At 41.6% G+C, this 26,180-nt stretch overlaps 1 pseudogene; it reads right to left on the bottom strand.

The window, feature by feature from the left end:
* The window catches only part of LOC121555765, a 179,418-nt pseudogene extending 153,725 nt beyond the window's left edge, over positions 1–25,693 (bottom strand).
* Positions 25,694–26,180: the final 487 nt, after the last annotated feature.

The following is a 26,180-nucleotide window of genomic DNA, read 5'->3' as shown; positions in this document are numbered from 1 at the left end:
GAGTCGCTCTGGATAAGAGCGTCTGCTAAATGACGTAAATGTGCCCTTGAGCAAGGCACTTAACCCTAATTGCTCCTGTAAGTCGCTCTGGATAAGAGCGTCTGCTAAATGACTAAAATGTAAATGTAATGTAAATGTACAGAGTCAATGGGAAATAACAGTAGAGAGGCTATATACAGGGGGTACCGGTACAGAGTCAATGTGAAATAACAGTAGGGAGGCTATATCCAGGGGGTACCGGTACAGAGTCAATGTGAAATAACAGTAGGGAGGCTATATACAGGGGGGTACCGGTACAGAGTCAATGGGAAATAACAGTAGGGAGGCTATATACAGGGGGTACCGGTACAGAGTCAATGGGAAATAACAGTAGGGAGGCTATATACAGGGGGTACCGGTACAGAGTCAATGTGCGGGGGCACCGGTTAGTCAAGGTAATTGAGGTAATATGTACATGTGGGTAGAGTTATTAAAGTGACTATGCATAGATAATAAACAGAGTAGCAGCAGCGTAAAAGAGGGGTGGGGGGGGGGGCAATGCAAATAGTCTGTGTAGCCATTTGATTAGATGGTATAGAGGTCCTGGATGGCAGGAAGCTTGGCCCCAGTGATGTACTGGGCCGTACGCACTACCCTCTGTAGTGCCTTGCGGTCGGAGGCCGAGCAGTTGCCATACCAGGCAGTGATGCAACAAGTCAGGATGCTCTCAATGGTGCAGCTGTAGAACCTTTTGAGGATCTGAGGACCCATGCCAAATATTTTCAGTCTCCTGAGGGGGAATAGGCTTTGTCGTGCCCTCTTCACGACTGTCTTGGTCTGTTTGGACCATGATAGTTTGTTGGTGATGTGGACACCAAGGAACTTGAAGCGCTCAACCTGTTCCACTACAGCCCCGTTGATGAGAATGGGGCGTGCTCTGTCCTCTTCTTTTTCCTGTAGTCCACAATCATCTCCTTTCTCTTGTTGTGGGAGAAGTTGTTGTCCTGGCACCACACGGCCAGGTCTCTGACCTCCTCCCTACAGACTGTCTCATCGTTGTCGGTGATCAGGCCTACGGCAAACTTAATGATGGTGTTGGAGTCGTGCCTGGCCATGCAGTCATGAGTGAACAGGGAGTACAGGAGGAGACTGAGCACGCACCCTTGAGGGGCCCCCGTGTTGAGGATCAGCGTGGCAGATGTGTTGTTACCTACCCTTACCACCTGGGGGCGGCCCGTCAGGAAGTCCAGGATCCAGGTGCAGAGGGAGGTGTTTTAGTCCCAGGGTCCTTAGCTTAGTGATGAGCTTTGAGGACACTATGGTGTTGAATGCTGAGCTGTAGTCAATGAATAGCATTCTCACGTAGGTGTTCCTTTGGTCCAGGTGTGAAAGGACAGTGTGGAGTGCAATAGAGATTGCATCATCTGTGGATCTGTTGGGGCGGTATGCAAATTGGAGTGGGTCTAGGGTTTCTGGGATAATGGTGTTGATGTGAGCCATGACCAGCCTTTCAAAGCACTTCATGGCTACAGACGTGAGTGCTACAGGTCGGTTGTTGGTTGCTAGACAACCATTTTCAAGTCTTACCATAGATTCTCAAGCCGATTTAAGTCAAACTGTAACTAGGCCACTCAGGAACAGTCCATGTTGTCTTGGTAACCAACTCCAGTGTATTTAAGTCATATATATGGCTACCTGTAGTTGTTTAGCTAACATTGCTAGCTATTTTTTTTTTTTTTTTTATTTCACCTTTATTTAACCAGGTAAACCAGTTGAGAACAAGTTCTCATTTACAACTGCGACCTGGCCAAGATAAAGCATAGCAGTGCGATAAAAACAACAACACAGAGTTACATATGGGGTAAAACAAAACAAAAATCAAAAAAATACAACAGAAATACAATTAATATACAGTGTGCAAATTTAGCAAGTTATGGAGGTAAGGCAATAAAATAGGCTATAGTGCAAAATAATTACAATTTAGTATTAACACTGGAATGATGTGCAAGAGATGATGTGCAAATAGAGATACTGGGGTACAGATGAGCAAAATAAATAACAATATAGGGATGAGGTAGTTGGGCGGGCTAATTTCAGATGGGCTGTGTACAGGTGCAGTGATCGGTAAGGTGCTCTGACAACTGATGCCTAAAGTTAGTGAGGGAGATAAGCGTCTCCAGCTTCAGAGATTTTTGCAGTTTGTTCCAGTCATTGGCAGCAGAGAACTGGAAGGAATTGCGGCCAAAGGAGGTGTTGGCTTTGGGGATGACCAGTGAGATATACCCGCTGGAGCGCAGACTACGGGTGGGTGTTGCTATGGTGACCAATGAGCTAAGATAAGGCGGGGATTTGCCTAGCAGTGATTTATAGATGGCCTGGAGCCAGTGGGTTTGGCGACGAATATGTAGTGAGGACCAGCCAACAAGAGCGTACAGGTCACAGTGGTGGGTATTATATGGGGCTTTGGAGACAAAACGGATGGCACTGTGATAGACAACATCCAATTTGCTGAGTAGAGTGTTGGAGGCTATTTTGTAAATGACATCGCCGAAGTCAAGGATCGGTAGGATAGTCAGTTTTACAAGGGCATGTTTGGCAGCATGAGTGAAGGAGGCTTTGTTGCGAAATAGGAAACCGATTCTAGATTTAACTTTGGATTGGAGATTCTTAATGTGAGTCTGGAAGGAGAGTTTACAGTCTAACCAGACACCTAGATATTTGTAGTTGTCCACGTACTCTAGGTCAGACCCGTCTAGAGTAGTGATTCTAGTCGGGTGGGCGGGTGCAAGCAGCGTTCGGTTGAAGAGCATGCATTTTGTTTTACTAGTGTTTAAGAGCAGTTGGAGGCTACTGAAGGAGTGTTGTATGGAATTGAAGCTCGTTTGGAGGTTTGTTAACACATGGGAAGGTGGTAGCTATCTAGCTAGCTACCTAAGGTGGTAGCTATCTAGCTAGCTACCTAAGGTGGTAGCTATCTAGCTAGCTACCTAAGTTAGCAAACAGAACATGTATTAGATTTCCCCCCAATAGTACAGTGCCTTCAGAAAGTATTCATAACCCTTGACTTACTCCACATTTTGTTGTGTTACAGCCTGAATACAAAATTGATTAAATATATATTTTTCTCACCCATCCACACACAATACCCCATAATGAAAACGTGTTTTTAGAATTGTTTCAAATTTATTGAAAATGAAATACAGAAATACAATTTACATTAGTAATCACAACCCTGAGTCAATACATATTAGAAATCACTTTTGGCAGCGATTAAAACTGTGAGTCTTTCTGGGTAAGTCTCTAAGAGCTTTACACACCTGGATTGTACAATATCTGCACATTATACTTTTTAAAAATTCTTCAATGTCTGTCAAGTTGGTTTTTGATCATTGCTTGACAGACATTTTCAGGTCTTGCCATAGATTTTCAAGCCGATTTAAGTCAAACTGTAACTAGGCCACTCAGGACCATTCAATGTCTTCTTGGTAAGCAACTCCAGTGTATATTTGGCCTTGTGTTTTAGGTTATTGTCCTGCTGAAAAGTGAATTTGTGAATTTGTCTCCCAGTGTCTGTTGGAAACCAGACTGAACCAGGTTTTCCTGTGCTTAGCTCTAATTCATTTGTTTTTATCCTACAAAAACTCCCCAGTCCTTGCCGATGACAAGCATAACATGATGCAGCCACCATGCTTGAAAATATGAAAAGTGTTAGTCAGTGATGTGTTGTGTTGGATTTGCCCCAAACACTTTGTATTCAGGACATGAAGTTTATTTCTTTGCCACATTTTTTGCAGTTTTATTTTAGTGCCTTAGGATGCATGTTTTGGAATATTTTAATTCTGTACAGACTTCCTTCTTTTCACTAAGTCATTTAGGTGGAGTAACTAAACTGAGGATGGATCAACAACATTGTTCTCCTATCACAACCATTCAACTCTGTAACTGTTTTAAAGTTACCATTGGCCTCATGGTGAAATCTCTGAGCAGTTTCCTTCCTCTCCAGCAACTGAGTTAGGAAGGACGCCTGTATCTTTGTAGTGACTGGGTGTATTGATACACCATCCAGAGTGTAATTAATAACTTCACCGTGCTCAAAGGGATGGTCAATGTCTGCTTTTTATTGTATTTTTGCCCATATTGTCACGCCCTGACTTATGGAGCTCTTGAATGTTGAGTCAGGGTGTGGCGATCTAAACAACACAATGTAACTCCAAGTCAATCACACTTCTGTGAAATCAAACTGTCCACTTAGGAAGCAACACTGATTGACAATACATTCCACATGCTGTTGTGCAAATGGAATAGACAACAGGTGGAAATTATAGGCAATTAGCAAGACACCCCCAATAAAGAAGTGGTTCTGCAGGTGGTGACCACAGACCACTTCTCAGTTCCTATGCTTCCTGGCTTTCACTCTAGTGGTAGCATGAGATGGAGTCTACAACCCACACAAGTGGCTCAGGTAGTGCAGCTCATCCAGGATGGCACATCAATGCGAGCTGTGGCAAGAAGGTTTGCTGTGTCTGTCAGCGTAAAGTCCAGAGCATGGAGGCACTACCAGGAGACAGGCCAGTACATCAGGAGACGTGGAGGAGGCCGTAGGAGGGCAACAACCCAGCAGCAGGACCGCTACCTCCGCCTTTGTGCAAGGAGGAGCAGGAGGAGCACTGCCAGAGCCCTGCAAAATGACCTCCAGCAGGCCACAAATGTGCATGTGTCTGCTCAAACGGTCAGAAACAGACTCCATGAGGGTGGTATGAGGGCCCGACGTCCACAGGTGGGGGTTGTGCTTACAGCCCAACACCGTGCAGGACGTTTGGTATTTGCCAGAGAACACCAATATTGGCATATTCGCCACTGGCGCCCTGTGCTCTTCACAGATGAAAGCAGGTTCACACTGAGCATGTGACAGACGTGACAGAGTCTGGAGACGCCGTGGAGAACGTTCTGCTGCCTGCAACATCCTCCAGGATGACCGGTTTGGCGGTGGGTCAGTCATGGTGTGGGGTGGCATTTCTTTGGGGGGCCGCACAGCCCTCCATGTGCTCGCCAGAGGTAGCCTGACTGCCATTAGGTACCGAGATGAGATCCTCAGACCCCTTGTGAGACCATATGCTGGTGCGGTTGGCCCTGGGTTCCTCCTAATGCAAGACAATGCTAGACCTCATGTGGCTGGAGTGTATCAGCAGTTCCTGCAAGAGGAAGGCATTGATGCTATGGACTGGCCCGCCCGTTTCCCAGACCTGAATCCAATTGAGCACATCTGGGACATCATGTCTCGCTCCATCCACCAACGCCACGTTGCACCACAGACTGTCCAGGAGTTGGCGGATGCTTTAGTCCAGGTCTGGGAGGAGATCCCTCAGGAGACCATCCGCCACCTCATCAGGAGCATGCCCAGGCGTTGTAGGGAGGTCATACAGGCACTTGGAGGCCACACACACTACTGAGCCTCATTTTGACTTGTTTTAAGGACATTACATCAAAGTTGGATCAGCCTGTAGTGTAGTTTTCCACTTTAATTTTGAGGGTGACTCCAAATCCAGACCTCCATGGGTTGATAAATTTGATTTCCATTGATAATTTGTGTGATTTTGTTGTCAGCACATTCAACTATGTAAAGAAAAAAGTATAATAAGATTATTTCATTCATTCAGATCTAGGATGTGTTGTTTAAGTGTTCCCTTTATAAAAGCAGTCTATGTTATTATTTCTATGTTCACATTCTAGGTATTGTGTTTCTATGTTTGGCCGGGTGTGGTTCCCAATCAGAGGCAGCTGTCGCTCGTTGTCTCTGATTGTGGATCATACTTAAGTAGCCTGTTTGCAATCTTTAGTTGTGGGATCTTGTTCCGTGTTTAGGCTTGTATTGTGTTTAGCCTGAGGACTTCACGTTACGTTGTTTTTGTTCGTATGTTTATTTTAATAAATAAACATGTTCACATCGCACGCTGCACCTTGGTCTGACCCGTCCTTCAACGAACGTGACACATCTACCAATAGGTCCCCTTCTTTACGAGGCATTGGAAAACCTCCCTGGTCTTTATGGTTGAATCTGTGTTTGAAATTCACTGCTCGACTGAGGGACCTTACAATTATCTGTATGTGTGGGGTACAGAGATGAGGTAGCCATTCAAAAAGTAATGTTAAACACTATTATTGCATACAGAGTGAGTCCATGCAACTTATTATGTGACTTGTTAAGCAAATGTTTACTTCTGAACTTATTTAGGCTTGCCATAACAAAGGGATTGAATACTTATTGACTAAAGACATTTCAGCTTTTCATTTTTTATTAATTTGAAAACAAATCTTGAAAACATAATTCCAATTTCACATTACTGGTTATTGTGTATAGGCCATTGACACAATCTCAATCGAATCATTTTAAAATTCAGGCTGTAACACAACATTTTGAAAAAGTCAAGGGGTGTGAATACTTTCTGAAGGCACTGGGGGCTTTAAAAACAGACAGAATCTAAAAGAAAAGATTGGCTGAATCCCCTTCCCTGACCCCTCCATTTGCACAAGTGTCCCAAAGCTGAGGGAGTGAAAATGAAGGAGCAAATTACACCCTCCAATAGCCACTTTGACCAAGCCAGCAAGGCTGCAGGCTCCAGAGCTAAATGGTATCCCAAAATGCACCGAGATATGTTTTTTGAGCAATTTTGTACAAAATAATGGAGGCCTAATTATATGCCACATGCATTTGTTTGTTTTTTATCCGATTTCAAAGCTTGACACGTAACACATCAGAAATGAAATGTCACAGAGGTTTAGGCCTATAAGACGAGGGAATTTGTTCATTTGAATGTCATGTTAGTTTTATTATTTGACAGCGGAACATGGAGCATCATTCGTCCCGAAGTTGACGGGTTTTATTGATCCCTTCGCCATAAAAAAAGCCTCCCTCGGAATTTCGTAAGAAACCCGTGAAAACGGAGGGCCCTCTGAGCGAGTTGGTGGCTTGGTATTCACTGCTCATCTCTAATGAATCTAATCTCTAATGAATCTAATCTAATCTCTAATGAATCTCCTTTTTGCTCTTCCTCTACCTTCCTTCTCCCTCAACACACAGACCTCTCTCTCCTTCCCTCTCCTTCCCTCTCCTTCCCTCTCCTTCCCTCTCCTTCCCTCTCGCTGGCTTGTGGCAGCCATCTCATTTACATTTACGTCATTTAGCAGACGCTCTTATCCAGAGCGACTTACAAATTGGTGCATTCACCTTATAGCCAGTGGGACAACAGCTTTACAATGTATTTATTTTTGGGGGGGGGTGGGGTAAGGGGGGGTAGAAGGATTACTTTATCCTATCCCAGGTATTCCTTAAAGAGGTGGGGTTTCAAGTGTCTCCGGAAGGTGGTGAGTGACTCCGCCGTCCTGGCGTCGTGAGGGAGCTTGTTCCACCAATGGGGTGCCAGAGCAGCGAACAGTTTTGACTGGGCTGAGCGGGAACTGTGCTTCCGCAGAGGTAGGGGTCCAGCAGGCCAGAGGTGGATGAACGCAGTGCCCTCGTTTGGGTGTAGGGACTGATCAGAGCCTGAAGGTACGGAGGTGCCGTTCCCCTCACAGCTGGCTTGTGGCATTCCTCTCCTCTCTCCCCTTCTCTCTCCCCTTCTCTCTCCTTCCCTCTCGCTGATACTCGGAAGAGAAAGAGTCCGTGATAGAGGCGGTTACACTAATGAAACTACGGCCGCAAGTAATTATTCTGATAACCTTTACCCTCTGCTGTACTGACGAACAAACTGGACTCCGTTCCAGACTATCCTATCAACAGGACCTGAAGAACTGTAATATCCTATGTTTTATCGGAAACTTGGCTGAACAAGGACATGAATAATATTCTAGCTGGTTTTTCTATACAATCGGCAGGACAGAACGGCAGCGTCGGGTGGCGTGCGTATCTTTGTCAAAATCAGCTGGTGTCTCAAGGTTCTGCTCGCCTAACACCTCATGATAAGCTGTGGACCCTACTGAACAAAAATATAAAACGTAAAGTGTTGGTCCCATGTTTCATGAGATGAAATAGAAGTTCCCAGAAATGTTCCATTTGCACAAAAAGCTCATTTACTTTCCAATGTTGAGCACAAAGTTGTTTACATCCCTGTTAGTGAGCATTTCTCCTTGGCCAAGATAATCCATCCACCTGACAGGTGTGGCATATCAAGAAGCTGATTAAACAGCATGATCATTACACAGTGGCACCTTGTGCCGGGGACATTAAAAAGGCCACTCTAAAATGTGCAGTTGTGTCACACAACACAATGCCACAGGTGACTCAAGTTTTGATAGAGCGTGCAATTGGCATGCTGACTGCAGGAATGTCCACTGTCTCATACACTTTCCAACCCAACACTAATGTCTCACACATTTCCAACCCAGACAGTCAACGTGGTGCTACACAACAGTGCCATGATTAAATGCAGACTGTCTCGGTACAGTCCAACAGTCCTTCTAGTTCATCTGAAACGTAAACCAACACACTGACACTACCGCACAATCTCATACGCTGTGTAGGCTTGGGAATTACACAGTATAGCCACGGGATGGTTTTCAATACCGTTGAAACTGTTTCTTTGAAATGTTTCAATAAATTGTAATATTTGTAGCTACTTTTTAAAGTTAATACCTGCAGTCGACTTGTGCAGTGCATTTGGAGATAAAGCAGATTGCGTTCTTCATTTCACCTGTCACATTATTTTACATCATGAAGCTCACAGAAGTTCCCCAGAACAGTTGAGCCAGTCACGTGTTTGTTTGTAGATAACACAACAGGAGAACGAGGGAGCAGGTGAGTCCAGCTGTGTCGTTAGTTTAACTTGCTAGTTATCTCAGTAACTGACTGAATTAATAAGGAGATGGGGCATCATATAGCTGTCAGCTTTCTGCCGTGTTTGAGAAGTCAAACCCCTTTGGATGAGTTATCTGTACAGCTTTCTGCCGTGTTTGAGAAGTCAAAGCCCTTTGGATGAGTTATCTGTACAGCTTTCTGCCACCTCAGCCAGCTCTTCCCCTCTCTCCTCCAAGCAGAGAGGCAGGCCGTTGCCCTAGCAACTCCACACAGTGTACACCGTAGGGAGCATATTCCATTCCTAGAGGAGCCGTGTCATTAACCCTAAAAGTTCCAGATTGGGGTGAAAATGGGAAGCAATATTGGTCAGGGAGAAATCCAAACCAGTCTAATTGGAATGGATGGCAGTAGAGTTATAATCCAGGTTTTACTAATGCAGGAAAATAAAAAGACGTGTGATATATCAGAAATGGTGGAATATAATTATTGTCAATCTGAAATAGTCATAATTATAAATACAGTTTATACCGGTTTTATAACAATTGTCTGTATAAATAGCCTCTAAAATATATGTAAAACAGATGATAGATGTTTAAATTGTTGTTTTCTTGGAAAGCGGTGAGTGCTGTTATATGATACAATATTAGTACTGATTGCATTTACAACTTGTCTAAGTCCTGTCATCAACTGATTTCAGCCAGTGTACGGTTGTGGATTGATAGCATTGTTTGAATGGTAATACATTAAACCGGTAACACACATTTTATTTGTCACATGCTTGGTGTGGAAGGACGGTCTGTTTCCATCATATTTTACACTTTCCCTTCCAGATAGACAGACAACATGGTGCCGCATAACTACATCACTGTTGCCATAATGACATGTAGAAGGTGTCCATCCAGTCCACCTACTGTATCTGATAGGTCAGGTAGCATAGCAGACCCCCCCCCACCACCACACCACACCCACAGAGCTACTCACCGCTCGTGTCGTTAGTAGCATCCAAGGCTTCCACTATCAACGTGTACGACCTCTGGGGAAGACAAAAAAAGAGTTCAGGGTCAGCAACTAAACAGCAGCCAAACATCAACACAACATCAAAAGAGAAACACTGAAAGCAACCTCTAATAGCAACACCGTCTAGTGTCCCTGCGTTAGTATCTAGTATCTGTGTGAACCATAGAATTAGGATTTAGAACACTAGAATGGACAACCTTCTTGTGATGGTATAAAAAGGTCGGCCATGTTGGTCAGGGAGTTGGTCAACCATGGTTTGCCAGTGATGTGATAAGATAGTGTATAACAATGGATTTAAATAATTTATCTGCACTGTGTGTTAGCTAGCAAGACAGTTTAAGGAATTATTCCATAAATTGTTCAAATTAACTGCCAATATGCCAACATACCATTCAAACAATGCAGTCAAACCACAGCCACACAATGGCTGAAATCAGCTGATGACAGGCCTTAGACAAGTTGAAAAAAGCAACAAGTACTGATAGTGTCATATACAGTATATATGCACATAATAGCATTTTTCATGAGCATTCATTACTATTTTTTGCCAATTTAAAGTCGTGGCCTGCCCATGTCATAGGCTCACAGTAGCAACATAACTGAACTACAACAAGATAATAGATTTCAGGCATTCACAGCTTGCATTTTGTCTTAATTTACTGTTAAGTGAACCTTGCATCATTATACATAGATACCATTTTTGTAAATGTGTCATTTATCTTTGGGGGGGGCTTAAAGGAACAGTAGCATCAATAACACTCCCTCTATACAGAATGTCAATTGCAATAAATATTGTTCAATATGTATATATATATATATATATACACACACAGTGGTGTGAAAAAGTGTTTGCCCCCTTCCTGATTTCTTATTTGTTTGCATGTTTGTCACACTTAAATGTTTCAGATCAAACAAATTTAAATATTAGTCAAAGATAACACAATTAAACACAAAATGCAGTTTTGAAATGAAGGTTGTTATTATTAAGGGAAAACAAAATCCAAACCCACATGGCCCTGTGTGGAAAAGTGATTGCCCCCTACAACCTAATAACTGGTTGGGCCACCCTTAGCAGCAACAACTGCAATCAAGCATTTGCGATAACTTGCAATGAGTCTTTTACAGCGCTGTGGAGGAATTTTGGCCCACTCATCTTTGCAGAATTGTTGTAATTCAGCCACATTGGAGGGTTTTCAAGCATGAACTGCCTTTTTAAGGATTCAGGTCAGGACTTTGACTAGGCCACTCCAAAGTCTTCATTTTGTTTTTCTTCAGCCATTCAGGAGGTGGACTTGCTGGTGTGTTTTGGATCATTGTCCTGCAGCAGAACCCAAGTTCGCTTCAGCTTGAGGTCACGAACAGAAGGCCGGACATTCTCCTTCAGGATTTTTTGGTAGACAGCAGAATTCATGGTTCCATTTATCACAGCAAGTCTTCCAGGTCCTGAAGCAGCAAAACAGGCCCAGACCATCACACTACCACCACCATATTTTACTGTTGGTATGATGTTCTTTTTCTGAAATGCGGTGTTACTTTTACGGCAGATGTAATGGGACACACACCTTCCAAAAAGTTCAACTTTTGTCTCGTCAGTCCACAGAGTATTTTCCCAAAGGTCTTGGGGATCATCAAGATGTTTTCTGGCAAAAATGAGACGAGCCTTAATGTTCTTTTTGCTCAGCAGTGGTTTTCATCTTGGAACTCTGCCATGCAGGCCATTTTTGCCCAGTCTCTTTCTTATGGTGGAGGTCATGAACACTGACCTTAACTGAGGCAAGTTAGGCCTGCAGCTCTTTGGATGTTGTTGTGGGGTCTTTATTGACCTCTTGGATGAGTCGTCACTGCGCTCTTGGGGTAATTTTGGTCGGCCGGCCACTTCTGGGAAGGTTCACCACTGTTCCATGTTTTCGCCATTTGTGGATAATGGCTCTCACTGTGGTTCGCTGGAGTCCCAAAGCTTTAGAAATGTCTTTATAACCTTTTCCAGACTGATGGATCTCAATTACTTTCTTTCTCATTTGTTCCTGAATTTCTTTGGATCTCGGCATGATGTCTAGCTTGTGAGGATCTTTTGGTCTACTTCACTTTGTCAGGCAGGTCCTATTTAAGTGATTCCTTGATTGAGAACAGGTGAGGCAGTAATCAGGCCTGGGTGTGGCTAGAGGAATTGAACTCAGGTGTGATAAACCACAGTTGAGTTGTGTTATAACGGGGGGGGCAAAAACTTTTCCACACAGGGCCATGTAGGTTTGGATTTTGTTTTCCCTTAATAATAACAACCTTCATTTCAAAACTGCATTTTGTGTTTACTTGTGTTATCTTAAATTTAAATATTTAAATTTGTTTGATGATCTGAAACATTTAAGTGTGACAAACATGCAAACAAATAACTAATCAGGAAGGGGGCAAACATTTTTTCACACCACTGTATATATTCAATATATATCATAAAAAGTCATAAAACTTCATGTGAGATTAACCTTTCATGTTATCTCCACTTTTCTTACAAAGATTAGGGCAGTACAGTGCCTTCAGAAAGTATTCACACCCCTTGACTTAACATGTTGTTGTGTTACAGCCTGAATGTAAAATGGATAAAATTGAGATTTTGTGTCACTGGCCTACACACCATACCCTATAATGTCAAAGTGGAATTATGTTTTTCAAAATTTTTACAAATTAATAAAAAATGAAAAGCTGAAATGTCTTGAGTGAATAAGTATTCAACACCTTGACTATGGCAAGCCTAAATAAGTTCAGGAGTAAACATTTGCTTAACAAGTCACATAATAAGTTAATGGGCTCACTGTGTGCAATAAGTGTTTAACATGATTTTTGCAGCCAGGTCACCAGTGATACAAGTCATTATTCGACGTCCATCCATGTCTAAGGACGTCGGGAGATGACGTGGAAATGTGCCACAAGGGGCAACAGTGAGCGCTGTTACCTTCAAGTAGGGTGTTGTGGAAGGGGATGGCGAATGGGCTTAAGCATCTGCCTCTGGTGCCAAAGGTTGCATGTTCAAATCCAGTGAGTCTCCCCCCCCCCCCTTTTTGTATTTTTTAAGCCTATCCCAAACCTTAACCCTTACCTTAACCATTAGGAGTTAATACCTAACCTTGAGATTTCAGAGTTAACGCCTAAACGTAACCCTAAATAAACGTACATTTGACATTTCAAACAACTTCGAAATGTTAAGTTTGAGAAACATGGATGAACGTCTAATTCTGACAAGAGACAGAGCTTGTTATATTTTTGAATGACTACCTCATCTCTGTACCCCACACATACAATTATCTGTAAGGTCCCTCAGTCGAGCAGTGAATTTCAAACACAGATTCAACCATAAAGACCAGGGAGGTTTTCCAATGCCTCACAAAGAAGGGCACCTATTGGTAGATGGGTAAAAATACAATAAAAAGCAGACATTGACTATCCCTTTGAGCATGGTGAAGTTATTAATTACACTCTGGATGGTGTATCAATACACCCAGTCACTATGAAGATACAGGCGTCCTTCCTAACTCAGTTGCCAGAGAGGAAGGAAACTGCTCAGGGATTAAACCATGAGGCCAATGGTGACTTTAAAACAGTTACAGAGTTCAATGGCTGTGATAGGAGAAAACTGAGGACGGATCAACATTGTAGTATGAAAAATAATGTATGCACTCACTAACTGTAAGTCGCTCTGGATAAGAGCGTCTGCTAAATGACTAAAATGTAAATGTAGTTACTCCACAATACTAACCTAAATGACACAGTGAAAACAAGGAAGCCTGTACAGAATAAACAATATCCAAAACATGCATCCTGATTGCAACAAGGCACTAAAAGTAATTCTGCAAAATATGTGGCAAAGCAATTCACTTTTGTCCTGAAAACAAAGTGTTATGTTTCTGGGGCAAATCCAATACAACATATTACTGAGTACCACTCTCCATATTTTCAAGTATAGTGGTGGCTGCATCATGTTATGGGTATGCTTGTAATCGTTAAGGACTGGGGTGTTTTTCAGGAGCACAGGCAAAATCCTAGAGGAGACCCTGGTTCAGTCTGCTTTCCACCAGACACTGGGAGATGAATTCACCTTTCAGCAGGACAATAACCTAAAACACAAGGCCAAATCTACACTGGAATTGTTACCAAGAAGACAGTGAATGTTCCTGAGTGGCCGAGTTACAGTTTTGACTTCAATATACTTGAAAATCTACGGCAAGACCTGAAAATGGTTGTCTAGCAATGATCAACAACCAATTTGACAGAGCTTGAAGAATTTAGAAAATAATAAAATGGGCAGATATTGCAAAATCCAGGTATGGAAAGATCTTAGAGACTTACCCAGAAAGACTCCCAGCTGTAATCACTGCTAAAGGTGCTTCTACAAAGTATTGACTCAGGGGTTTGAACACTTACGCAAATGAGCTATTTCTGCATTTCATTTTGAATAAAAAATAAAATGTCACTCATTTTGGGGTATTGTGTGTAGATTTGTGAGAAAATCTATTTTGAATCCAGGCTGTAACAACAAAATGTGGAATGAGTCAAGGGGTATGAATACTTTCTGATGGCACTGTATATAATGTTAGAAATGTCTCAATTTAGATTTTAGTTGGATTAATAGGTACACTTACCCAATTTATAAATATATTCCACAATTTTTGATATATCACGTCTTTTTATTTTCCTGCATTAGTAAAACCTGGATTATAACTCTACTGCCATTCATTCCAATTAGACTGTTTTGGATTTCTCCCTGACCAAGATGGCTTCCATTTTCACCCCAATCTGGAACTTTTAGGGTTAATGACACGGCTCCCTGACCAATATGGCTTCCATTAGGGCCGAGTTTCTATTATCTTCTCACGTAATCCAATTATAGTAGTTCCCTATTATAGTAGTATTATAGTAGTATTATAGTAGTATTATAGTAGTATTATAGTAGTTCCCTATTATAGTAGTATTATAGTAGTTCCCTATTATAGTAGTATTATAGTAGTTCCATATTATAGTAGTATTATAGTAGTTCCCTATTATAGTAGTATTATAGTAGTTTATAGTAGTATTATAGTAGTATTATAGTAGTTCCCTATTATAGTAGTATTGTAGTAGTATTATAGTAGTTCCCTATTATAGTAGTTTATAGTAGTATTATAGTAGTATTATAGTAGTTCCCTATTATAGTAATATTATAGTAGTTCCTTATTATAGTAGCATTATAGTAGTTCCCTATTATAGTAGTATTATAGTAGTTCCCTATTATAGTAGTATTATAGTAGTATTATAGTAGTTCCCTATTATAGTAGTATTATAGTAGTTCCCTATTATAGTAGTATTATAGTAGTATTATAGTAGTATTATAGTAGTTCCCTATTATAGTAGTATTATAGTAGTATTATAGTAGTTCCCTATTATAGTAGTATTATAGTAGTATTATAGTAGTATTATAGTAGTTCCCTATTATAGTAGTATTATAGTAGTTCCCTATTATAGTAGTATTATAGTAGTATTATAGTAGTTCCCTATTATAGTAGTATTATAGTAGTATTATAGTAGTTCCCTATTATAGTAGTATTATAGTAGTTCCCTATTATAGTAGTATTATAGTAGTTCCCTATTATAGTAGTATTATAGCAGTATTATAGTAGTTCCCTATTATAGTAGTATTATAGTAGTATTATAGTAGTTCCCTATTATAGTAGTATTATAGTAGTATTATAGTAGTATTATAGTAGTTCCCTATTTTAGTAGTTCCCTATTATAGTAGTATTATAGTAGTATTGTAGTAGTTCCCTATTATGGTAGTATTATAGTAGTATTATAGTAGTTCCCTATTATTAGTAGTATTATAGTAGTTACCTATTCTAGTATTATTATAGTAGTTCCCTATTATAGTAGTATTATAGTAGTTCCCTATTATAGTAGTATTATAGTAGTATTATAGTAGTTCCCTATTATAGTAGTATTATAGTAGTTCCCTATTATAGTAGTATTATAGTAGTATTATAGTAGTATTATAGTAGTTCCCTATTATAGTATTTTATAGTAGTATTATAGTAGTTCCCTATTATAGTAGTTCCCTATTATAGTAGTATTATAGTAGTATTATAGTAGTTCCCTATTATAGTAGTATTATAGTAGTATTATAGTAGTTCCCTATTATAGTAGTATTATAGTAGTATTATAGTAGTTCCCTATTATAGTAGTATTATAGTAGTATTATAGTAGTATTATAGTAGTTCCCTATTATAGTAGTATTATAGTAGTTCCCTATTATAGTAGTATTATAGTAGTATTATAGTAGTACTATAGTAGTTCCCTATTATAGTAGTATTATAGTAGTTCCCTATTATAGTAGTATTATAGTAGTACTATAGTAGTTCCCTATTATAGTAGTATTATAGTAGTATTATAGTAGTACTATAGTAGTTCCCAATAGGCTGACAATATTAACCCATGGCTACATGCGGTTAAATTTACTGAATATCAAGCCATTGTTCTAACACATGGCAGAAAGACATTGTGTGGGAAGCCAGGTACCTACAATCAGCATTCAGCATTCAGCGTTCAGTCATTCTAAAACCTGTTTAAATTCTCAGGTGGAAACAGCAGGTACCCAATGATGAGGCACCCACTGTTCTGGGAATCTGGGCTCTGAGCTAAAACACTAAACACTTATTCTGCTGACTGAGTAACAGCCAATATCTACACTGAACAAAAATATAAAAGTGTTTTTGTTTTGTTTTTGGGGGATGGATCAGTTTAATATTGCAGATAGATTGTAACTTCCATAAATGTAATTGTCTGCATCACTTCCAATCCCCCATGTTTTTTTTTATACATACATACATATTCTTTTAACAAATATATATACAGTGGGGGAAAAAAGTATTTAGTCAGCCACCAATTGTGCAAGTTCTCCCACTTAAAAAGATGAGAGGCCTGTAATTTTCATCATAGGTACACGTCAACTATGACAGACAAATTGAGGAAAAAAAATCCAGAAAATCACATTGTAGGAATTTTAATGAATTGATTTGCAAATTATGGTGGAAAATAAGTATTTGGTCACCTACAAACAAGCAAGATTTCTGGCTCTCACAGACCTGTAACTTCTTCTTTAAGAGGCTCCTCTGTCCTCCACTCGTTACCTGTATTAATGGCACCTGTTTGAACTTGTTATCAGTATAAAAGACACCTGTCCACAACCTCAAACAGTCACACTCCAAACTCCACTATGGCCAAGACCAAAGAGCTGTCAAAGGACACCAGAAACAAAATTGTAGACCTGCACCAGGCTGGGAAGACTGAATCTGCAATAGGTAAGCAGCTTGGTTTGAAGAAATCAACTGTGGGAGCAATTATTAGGAAATGGAAGACATACAAGACCACTGATAATCTCCCTCGATCTGGGGCTCCACGCAAGATCTCACCCCGTGGGGTCAAAATTATCACAAGAACGGTGAGCAAAAATCCCAGAACCACACGGGGGGACCTAGTGAATGACCTGCAGAGAGCTGGGACCAAAGTAACAAAGCCTACCATCAGTAACACACTACGCCGCCAGGGACTCAAATCCTGCAGTGCCAGACGTGTCCCCCTGCTTAAGCCAGTACATGTCCAGCCCCGTCTGAAGTCTGCTAGAGTGCTATTGGATGATCCAGAAGAGGATTGGGAGAATGTCACATGGTCAGATGAAACCAAAATATAACTTTTTAGTAAAAACTCAACTCGTCGTGTTTGGAGGACAAAGAATGCTGAGTTGCATCCAAAGAACACCATACCTACTGTGAAGCATGGGGGTGGAAACATCATGCTTTGGGGCTGTTTTTCTGCAAAGGGACCAGGACGACTGATCCGTGTAAAGGAAAGAATGAATGGGGCCATGTATCGTGAGATTTTGAGTGAAAACCTCCTTCCATCAGCAAGGGCATTGAAGATGAAACGTGGCTGGGTCTTTCAGCATGACAATGATCCCAAACACACCGCCCGGGCAACGAAGAAGTGGCTTCGTAAGAAGCATTTCAAGGTCCTGGAGTGGCCTAGCCAGTCTCCAGATCTCAACCCCATAGAAAATCTTTGGAGGGAGTTGAAAGTCTGTGTTGCCCAGCGACAGCCCCAAAACATCACTGCTCTAGAGGAGATCTGCATGGAGGAATGGGCCAAAATAACAGCAACAGTGTGTGAAAACCTTGTGAAGACTTACAGAAAACGTTTGACCTGTGTCATTGCCATCAAAGGGTATATAACAAAGTATTGAGAAACTTTTGTTATTGACCAAATACTTATTTTCCACCATAATTTGCAAATAAATTCATTAAAAATCCTACAATGTGATTTTCTTGATTTTTTTTTCTCATTTTGTCTGTCATAGTTGACGTGTACCTATGATGAAAATTACAGGCCTCTCTCATCTTTTTAAGTGGGAGAACATGCACAATTGGTGGCTGACTAAATACTTTTTTTCCCCACTGTAGATAAGGTCTTGCTACCATGGAAAGGAAAATACCTGTCTATTTGTTGAAAAATCTACATGATTAACTCAAGTCAGATCCCAGTTTACCTATTTGCTTATGGTCTTGCCCTGCCTACACAACTTGTTTTTCTAAATTATATGAGCAAAACAAAAAACACTATTTTATTTAGAATGGCAAGCCTATTTTGTTGCCTTACAACCTGGATTTAAAATGGATTTTTGGGGGGTTTGTATCATTTGATTACACAACATGCCGACCACTTTGAAGATGCTAAATAAAATAAATTGTGAAACAATCAACAAATAAGACTGGTCTGGGCTTTGACTAGGCCATTCCAAGACATTTCAATGGATTGACTAGGCCATTCCAAGACATTTAAATGGATTGACTAGGCCATTCCAAGACATTTAAATGGATTGACTAGGCCATTCCAAGACATTTCAATGGATTGACTAGGCCATTCCAAGACATTTAAATGGATTGACTAGGCCATTCCAAGACATTTCAATGGATTGACTAGGCCATTCCAAGACATTTCAATGGATTGACTAGGCCATTCCAAGACATTTCAATGGATTGACTAGGCCATTCCAAGACATTTAAATGGATTGACTAGGCCATTCCAAGACATTTCAATGGATTGACTAGGCCATTCCAAGACATTTAAATGGATTGACTAGGCCATTCCAAGACATTTCAATGGATTGACTAGGCCATTCCAAGACATTTAAATGGATTGACTAGGCCATTCCAAGACTTTTAAATGGATTGACTAGGCCATTCCAAGACATTTAAATGGATTGACTAGGCCATTCCAAGACTTTTAAATGGATTGACTAGGCCATTCCAAGACTTTTAAATGGATTGACTAGGCCATTCCAAGACTTTTAAATGGATTGACTAGGCCATTCCAAGACATTTAAATGGATTGAGGTCTGGGCTTTGACTAGGCCATTCCAAGACATTTAAATGGATTGACTAGGCCATTCCAAGACATTTAAATGGATTGAGGTCTGGGCTTTGACTAGGCCATTCCAAGACATTTAAATGGATTGACTAGGCCATTCCAAGACTTTTAAATGGATTGAGGTCTGGGCTTTGACTAGGCCATTCCAAGACATTTAAATGGATTGACTAGGCCATTCCAAGACTTTTAAATGGATTGAGGTCTGGGCTTTGACTAGGCCATTCCAAGACATTTCAATGGATTGACTAGGCCATTCCAAGACATTTAAATGGATTGACTAGGCCATTCCAAGACATTTAAATGGATTGACTAGGCCATTCCAAGACATTTAAATGGATTGAGGTCTGGGCTTTGACTAGGCCATTCCAAGACATTTAAATGGATTGAGGTCTGGGCTTTGACTAGGCCATTCCAAGACATTTAAATGGATTGAGGTCTGGGCTTTGACTAGGCCATTCCAAGACTTTTAAATGGATTGAGGTCTGGGCTTTGACTAGGCCATTCCAAGACTTTTAAATGGATTGAGGTCTGGGCTTTGACTAGGCCATTCCAAGACTTTTAAATGGATTGAGGTCTGGGCTTTGACTAGGCCATTCCAAGACTTTTAAATGGATTGAGGTCTGGGCTTTGACTAGGCCATTCCAAGACTTTTAAATGGATTGAGGTCTGGGCTTTGACTAGGCCATTCCAAGACTTTTAAATGGATTGAGGTCTGGGCTTTGACTAGGCCATTCCAAGACATTTAAATGGATTGAGGTCTGGGCTTTGACTAGGCCATTCCAAGACTTTTAAATGGATTGAGGTCTGGGCTTTGACTAGGCCATTCCAAGACTTTTAAATGGATTGAGGTCTGGGCTTTGACTAGGCCATTCCAAGACATTTAAATGGATTGAGGTCTGGGCTTTGACTAGGCCATTCCAAGACTTTTAAATGGATTGAGGTCTGGGCTTTGACTCGGCCATTCCAAGACATTTAAATGGATTGAGGTCTGGGCTTTGACTAGGCCATTCCAAGACATTTAAATGGATTGAGGTCTGGGCTTTGACTAGGCCATTCCAATACATTTAAATGGATTGAGGTCTGGGCTTTGACTAGGCCATTCCAAGACATTTAAATGGATTGAGGTCTGGGCTTTGACTAGGCCATTCCAAGACATTTAAATGGATTGAGGTCTTGGCTTTGACTAGGCCATTCCAAGACATTTAAATGTTTCCCCTTAAACCACTCAAGTGTTGATTTAGCAGTATGTTTAGGGTCAATGTCCTGCTGGAAGGTGAACCTCCGTCCCAGTCTTAAATCTCTGGAAGACTGAAACAGGTTTCCCTCAAGAATTTCCCTGTATTTAGCGCCATCCATCATTCCTTCAATTCTGACCAGTTTCCCAGGACCTGCCGATGAAAAACATCCCCACAGCATGATGCTGCCACCACCATGCTTCACTGTGGGGATGGTGTTCTCGGGGTGATGAGAGGTGTTGGGTTTGCGCCAGACAGTGTTTTCCTTGATGGCCAAAAAGCTCAATTTTAGTCTCATCTGACCAGAGTACCTTCTTCCATATGTTTGGGGAGTCTCCCACATGCCTTTTGGCGAACACCAAACGTGTTTGCTTATTTTCTTTAAGCAATGGCTTTTTTCTGGCCACTCTTCCGTAAAGCCCAGCTCTGTGGAGTGTACGGCTTAAAGTGGTCCTATGGACAGATACTCCAATCTCCGCTGTGGAGCTTTGCAGCTCCTTCAGGGTTATCTTTGGACTCTTTGTTGCCTCTCTGATGAATGCCCTCCTTGCCTGGTCTGTGAGTTTCGGTGGGCGGCCCTCTCTTGGCAGGTTTGTTGTGGTGCCATATTCTTTCAATTTTTTAATAATGGATTTAATGGTGCTCCTTGGGATGTTCAAAGTTCTGGATATTTTTTTATAACCCAACCCTGATCTGTACGTCTCCACGACTTTGTCCCTGACCTGTTTGGAGAGCTCCTTGGTCTTCATGGTGCCGCTTGCTTGGTGGCGCCCCTTGCTTAGTGGTGTTGCAGACTCTGGGGACTTTCAGAACAGATATATATATACACACACACATACTGATATCATGTGACAGATCATGTGACACTTAAGATTGCACACAGGTGGACTTTATTTAACTAATTATGTGACTTCTGAAGGTAATTGGTTGCACCAGATCTTATTTAGGGGCTTCATAGCAAAGGGGGTGAATATATATGCACGCACCACTTTTCCGTTATTTATTTTGTATAATATTTAGTAAGAAGTTATTTTTTTATTTCACTTCACCAATTTGGACTATTTTGTGTATGTCCATTACATGAAATCCAAATAAATATCCATTTAAATTACAGGTTGTAATGCAACAAAATAGGAAAAACGCCAAGGTGGATGAATACTTTTGCAAGGCGCTGTAGACCCTGTATATAATAAATATGAATTCGGAGGGCTGAAATTATTAAATATTAAAGTTATAAAAACATAACATAAAAATGTTATAATCTTGGTAAGTTATATCATAAATAGGACTGGTGGAATTGTCACACATGCAGCTAACAAAAATATATGGAGATGTTTGCTCTATCCAAAATTACAACCAACTAATTGCTGCATTAGTGCAAAAATGGAAGAGGCAAGTGGAAGTGGCCATGCATTAAAGACCAAAATTGGTTAAAAGAACAAGAACAGATTCATTTAAAGGACCAACAAATGGACAGCTGTGCAGATTGCAACATAGTTGGGAGTAGATTTTCGATATACCGATTCCATGGCACATGACTTATGAACTCATACACAAAACGACGCCGGATTCAATTGTTATTCAATATAAATTATACAAAATTCTTGCAACCGATAGAATGTTATCTATATATATATATATACACACACTGCTCAAAAAAATAAAGGGAACACTAAAATAACACATCTTAGATCTGAATGAATGAAATAATCTTATTAAATACTTTTTTCTTTACATAGTTGAATGTGCTGACAACAAAATCACACAAAAATTATCAATGGAAATCAAATGTATCAACCCATGGAGGTCTGGATTTGGAGTCACCCTCAAAATTAAAGTGGAAAACCACACTACAGGCTGATCCAACTTTGATGTAATGTCCTTAAAACAAGTCAAAATGAGGCTCAGTAGTGTGTGTGGCCTCCAAGTGCCTGTATGACCTCCCTACAACGCCTGGGCATGCTCCTGATGAGGTGGCGGTTGGTCTCCTGAGGGATCTCCTCCCAGACCTGGACTAAAGCATCCGCCAACTCCTGGACAGTCTGTGGTGCAACGTGGCGTTGGTGGATGGAGCGAGACATGATGTCCCAGATGTGCTCAATTGGATTCAGGTCTGGGGAACGGGCGGGCCATTCCATAGCATCAATGCCTTCCTCTTGCAGGAACTGCTGACACAATCCAGCCACATGAGGTCTAGCATTGTCTTGCATTTGGAGGAACCCAGGGCCAACCGCACCAGCATATGGTCTCACAAGGGGTCTGAGGATCTCATCTCGGTACCTAATGGAAGTCAGGCTACCTCTGGCGAGCACATGGAGGGCTGTGTGGCCCCCCAAAGAAATGCCACCCCACACCATGACTGACCCACCGCCAAACCAGTCATGCTGGAGGATGTTGCAGGCAGCAGAACGTTCTCCACGGCGTCTCCAGACTCTGTCACATGTGCTCAGTGTGAACCTGCTTACATCTGTGAAGAGCACAGGGCGCCAGTGGCGAATTTGCCAATCTTGGTGTTCTCTGGCAAATGCCAAACGTCCTGCACGGTGTTGGGCTGTAAGCACAACCCCCACCTGTGGAAGTCGGGCCCTCATATCACCCTCATGGAGTCTGTTTCTGACCGTTTGAGCAGACACATGCACATTTGTGGCCTGCTGGAGGTCATTTTGCAGGGCTCTGGCAGTGCTCCTCCTGCTCCTCCTTGCACAAAGGCAGAGGTAGCGGTCCTGCTGCTGGGTTGTTGCCCTCCTACGGCCTCCTCCACGTCTCCTGATGTACTGGCCTGTCTCTTGGTAGCGCCTCCATGCTCTGGACACTACGCTGACAGACACAGCAAACCTTCTTGCCACAGCTCGCATTGATGTGCCATCCTGGATGAGCTGCACTACCTGAGCCACTTGTGTGGGTTCTAGACTCCGTCTCATGCTACCACTAGAGTGAAAGCACCGCCAGCATTCAAAAGTGACCAAAACATCAGCCAGGAAGCATAGGAACTGAGAAGTGGTCTGTGATCACCACCTGCAAAACCAGTCCTTTATTGGGGGTGTCTTGCTAATTGCCTATAATTTCCACCTGTTGTCTATTCCAGTTGCACAACAGCATGTGAAATGTATTGTCAATCAGTGTTGCTTCCTAAGTGGACAGTTTGATTTCACAGAAGTGTGATTGACTTGGAGTTACATTGTGTTGTTTAAGTGTTCCCTTTATTTTTTGGAGCAGAGTATAATATGCCATTTAGCAGACGCTTTTATCCAAAGCAACTTACAGTCATGTGTGCATACATTTTTACGTATGGATGGTCCCGGGGATCGAACCCACTACCCTGGCGTTACAAGCGCCATGCTCTACCAATTGAGCTACAGAGGACCACAATTGAGCTATAGAGGACCACTTGGAGACAGCTGAATAAAGGGTGGAGTCCTCTGACAACGTGGGGCCAGCTGAATAAAGGGTGGAGTCCTCTGACAACGTGGGGCCAGCTGAATAACGGAACTCTATGGGGCCACATCTGCCAGATGTTATTGGAAACAGAATGCTCCCAATGAATAAATCAATTTAAAAAAATGGGAAACTTCTTCCTATGTCCACAATAATCCATATTTCTAGCATAATGACTGGCATAATTGAAATTGTGGATTATGACAATTTCACACCTGTGGTCTGGTCAATTAGCTAATGAGGACGCCATGGAGGTCCCCGATGTCAAATGACTTTATTGTAGGTAGGTTGACAGACAATATGCAACATTATTCATTCTCTATTTTTTCTTCTTGCTGGACTAGACAAGTGATTGATTAGCAGTATCATTGCAAATACAACCGTGCCAAGGTTAACACCACCTAGCACCTTGCGACAAGTAATCCTTTTCGTAATTGTTTTTTTTTTTTCTCACCAAAAATGATTATGGTTAATCATTGAGAGAGTGGTTAGCCTGTTTTAACAGTCTAGCCTAATGAGTTTAGGTCACAGAAGAGTTCTAAGATAGCTACTTACTGGCCAGGCAAAACTGAACGGCAAAACAATCCTGGATCTTTCATTCCTCGCCGAGCTCTTCAAAGAAAATCCATTCGCTCCCAGGACAGGCGTAGATCCGGACCCGAAGCTACAAGGTCCCGCAGCCGAGACCCGCGACTGGTATTCCTTCAAACACACTTTAAAATACGTATCACACTCATCCATCCTGCATTTCCGATCCCCGCCGTTCCGTGAACCGTCACAACACAGCCCGTTAAGAAGCTCCCGGTTCTGGTTGTTCATCGATAAGATTTCCAACTCGAACTGACCCGTTCCCTCCGCCACCTGTCGGTAAAGCAGAACGAAGAAACTGTGAAACCGCTGGACATTGAGAGTGATCATGTTGCCGGCCCAGGCATCCTGCTCAGCTTACTTTGCAGAAAATTATAAAAACAAAAACTGTAGCTGAGAATTCTCAGCTCCACGATACCATTGAGATGTTATGTACGTATCGTGGAGTTAAAATCTCAGCTAAGCAAACTGATAAATTATGCACTGATAAATAGTCAGCTAGCAAAACTCCAGAAACATTGGTGCAAGCGCCTCTACAAAAGTTGTAAACTATGGATAATATATATATAAAAACGAATTGAGCCGTAAAGTTATCGAAAACAAAACTCAAAACGGGCTTGGTGAAGAGGGGTTGCACCGGATCAATGCAGGCAACGAGCCAACCACACTGATAAATACCCACACAACCATAGAACTTCGAGACTCTAGCTATACATTTCCCACTCCTAACGTGATGTTTTAGCTAGTCGAAATTAAAAGTAGCCTACTGAAGAATCAATGCGTCCACGGTAGCCCTCTGATCATATCCCTCACTGTGCAACGGTAAAGTAATCCACATACCTTTGCATGAAACCACAACAATAACGCATGTAAGCAAAAAGCAGCAACGCCAACCGAGCCCAGTCTCAAAATCATGCCTCTGGTGTTGCCTTGCCGCTCCGCTTGGAAACTAAACGGTGTCTGGCCGAGTCACAGCACCAATGCAATTCTCCAATTTAAACATGCACGGAGTAAAGAACAAGACTTTCTCCAACGAGCCACAGCTTTGCAACACAGAGGGAAAATGCTTCCTTTTGCGTCTGTCTGCTCAAATTCTGCTAGTTAGTTCGTCTCGTTATATTCCTTTTCTATGCATTTAGTTACTTGCAGCGAAAAGTCTTTAGCTACACGTCAACCATGCAGGTTGCTGTCCTCTTGTCTGTCCACATCTAAACCGGCCGCTGGTTGAAGGACTCCGGAAGGAGGCGGGTAGAACCCTGACAGACATGTATATTCATGAGGAGGAGGAGTAGAAGACCACGCCTCTTTGTTGTATTTTGAGGAGCCTTGTTCTACTGTTATGAATTGCAATTCCTACAATATGTTGCAAATTGCAATTCGTACAAATATTTTACGAATTTGCTGAAAAACGTATGTTATGTTACGAATTCAAATTCGTTGTGGCTAACGTTGACTAGGTGGCTAAGGCTAACGTTAGCTAGCTGGCTAATGTTAGCTGAGCTAGGCCTTAGGGTGTGTGTTAGCTATAGGGTTAGGAGTTAGGTTAAGGTTAGAGTTAGGGGAAGGGTTAGCTAACATGCTAGCTAAGTAGTTGCAAAGTAGCTACAGAGTAGCAAGTAGTTGCTAAAGTTGTCCATGATGAGATTCAAACACGCAAACTTTTGGTTGCTAGAGGTTCCCATTATACGCCCACC

The sequence above is a fragment of the Coregonus clupeaformis genome, unplaced genomic scaffold (assembly GCF_020615455.1).
Source record: "Coregonus clupeaformis isolate EN_2021a unplaced genomic scaffold, ASM2061545v1 scaf0037, whole genome shotgun sequence".
NCBI lineage: Eukaryota > Metazoa > Chordata > Actinopteri > Salmoniformes > Salmonidae > Coregonus > Coregonus clupeaformis.
Note: the sequence above shows the minus strand (reverse complement) of the source record. Positions and strands in the feature narration are given on the sequence as shown.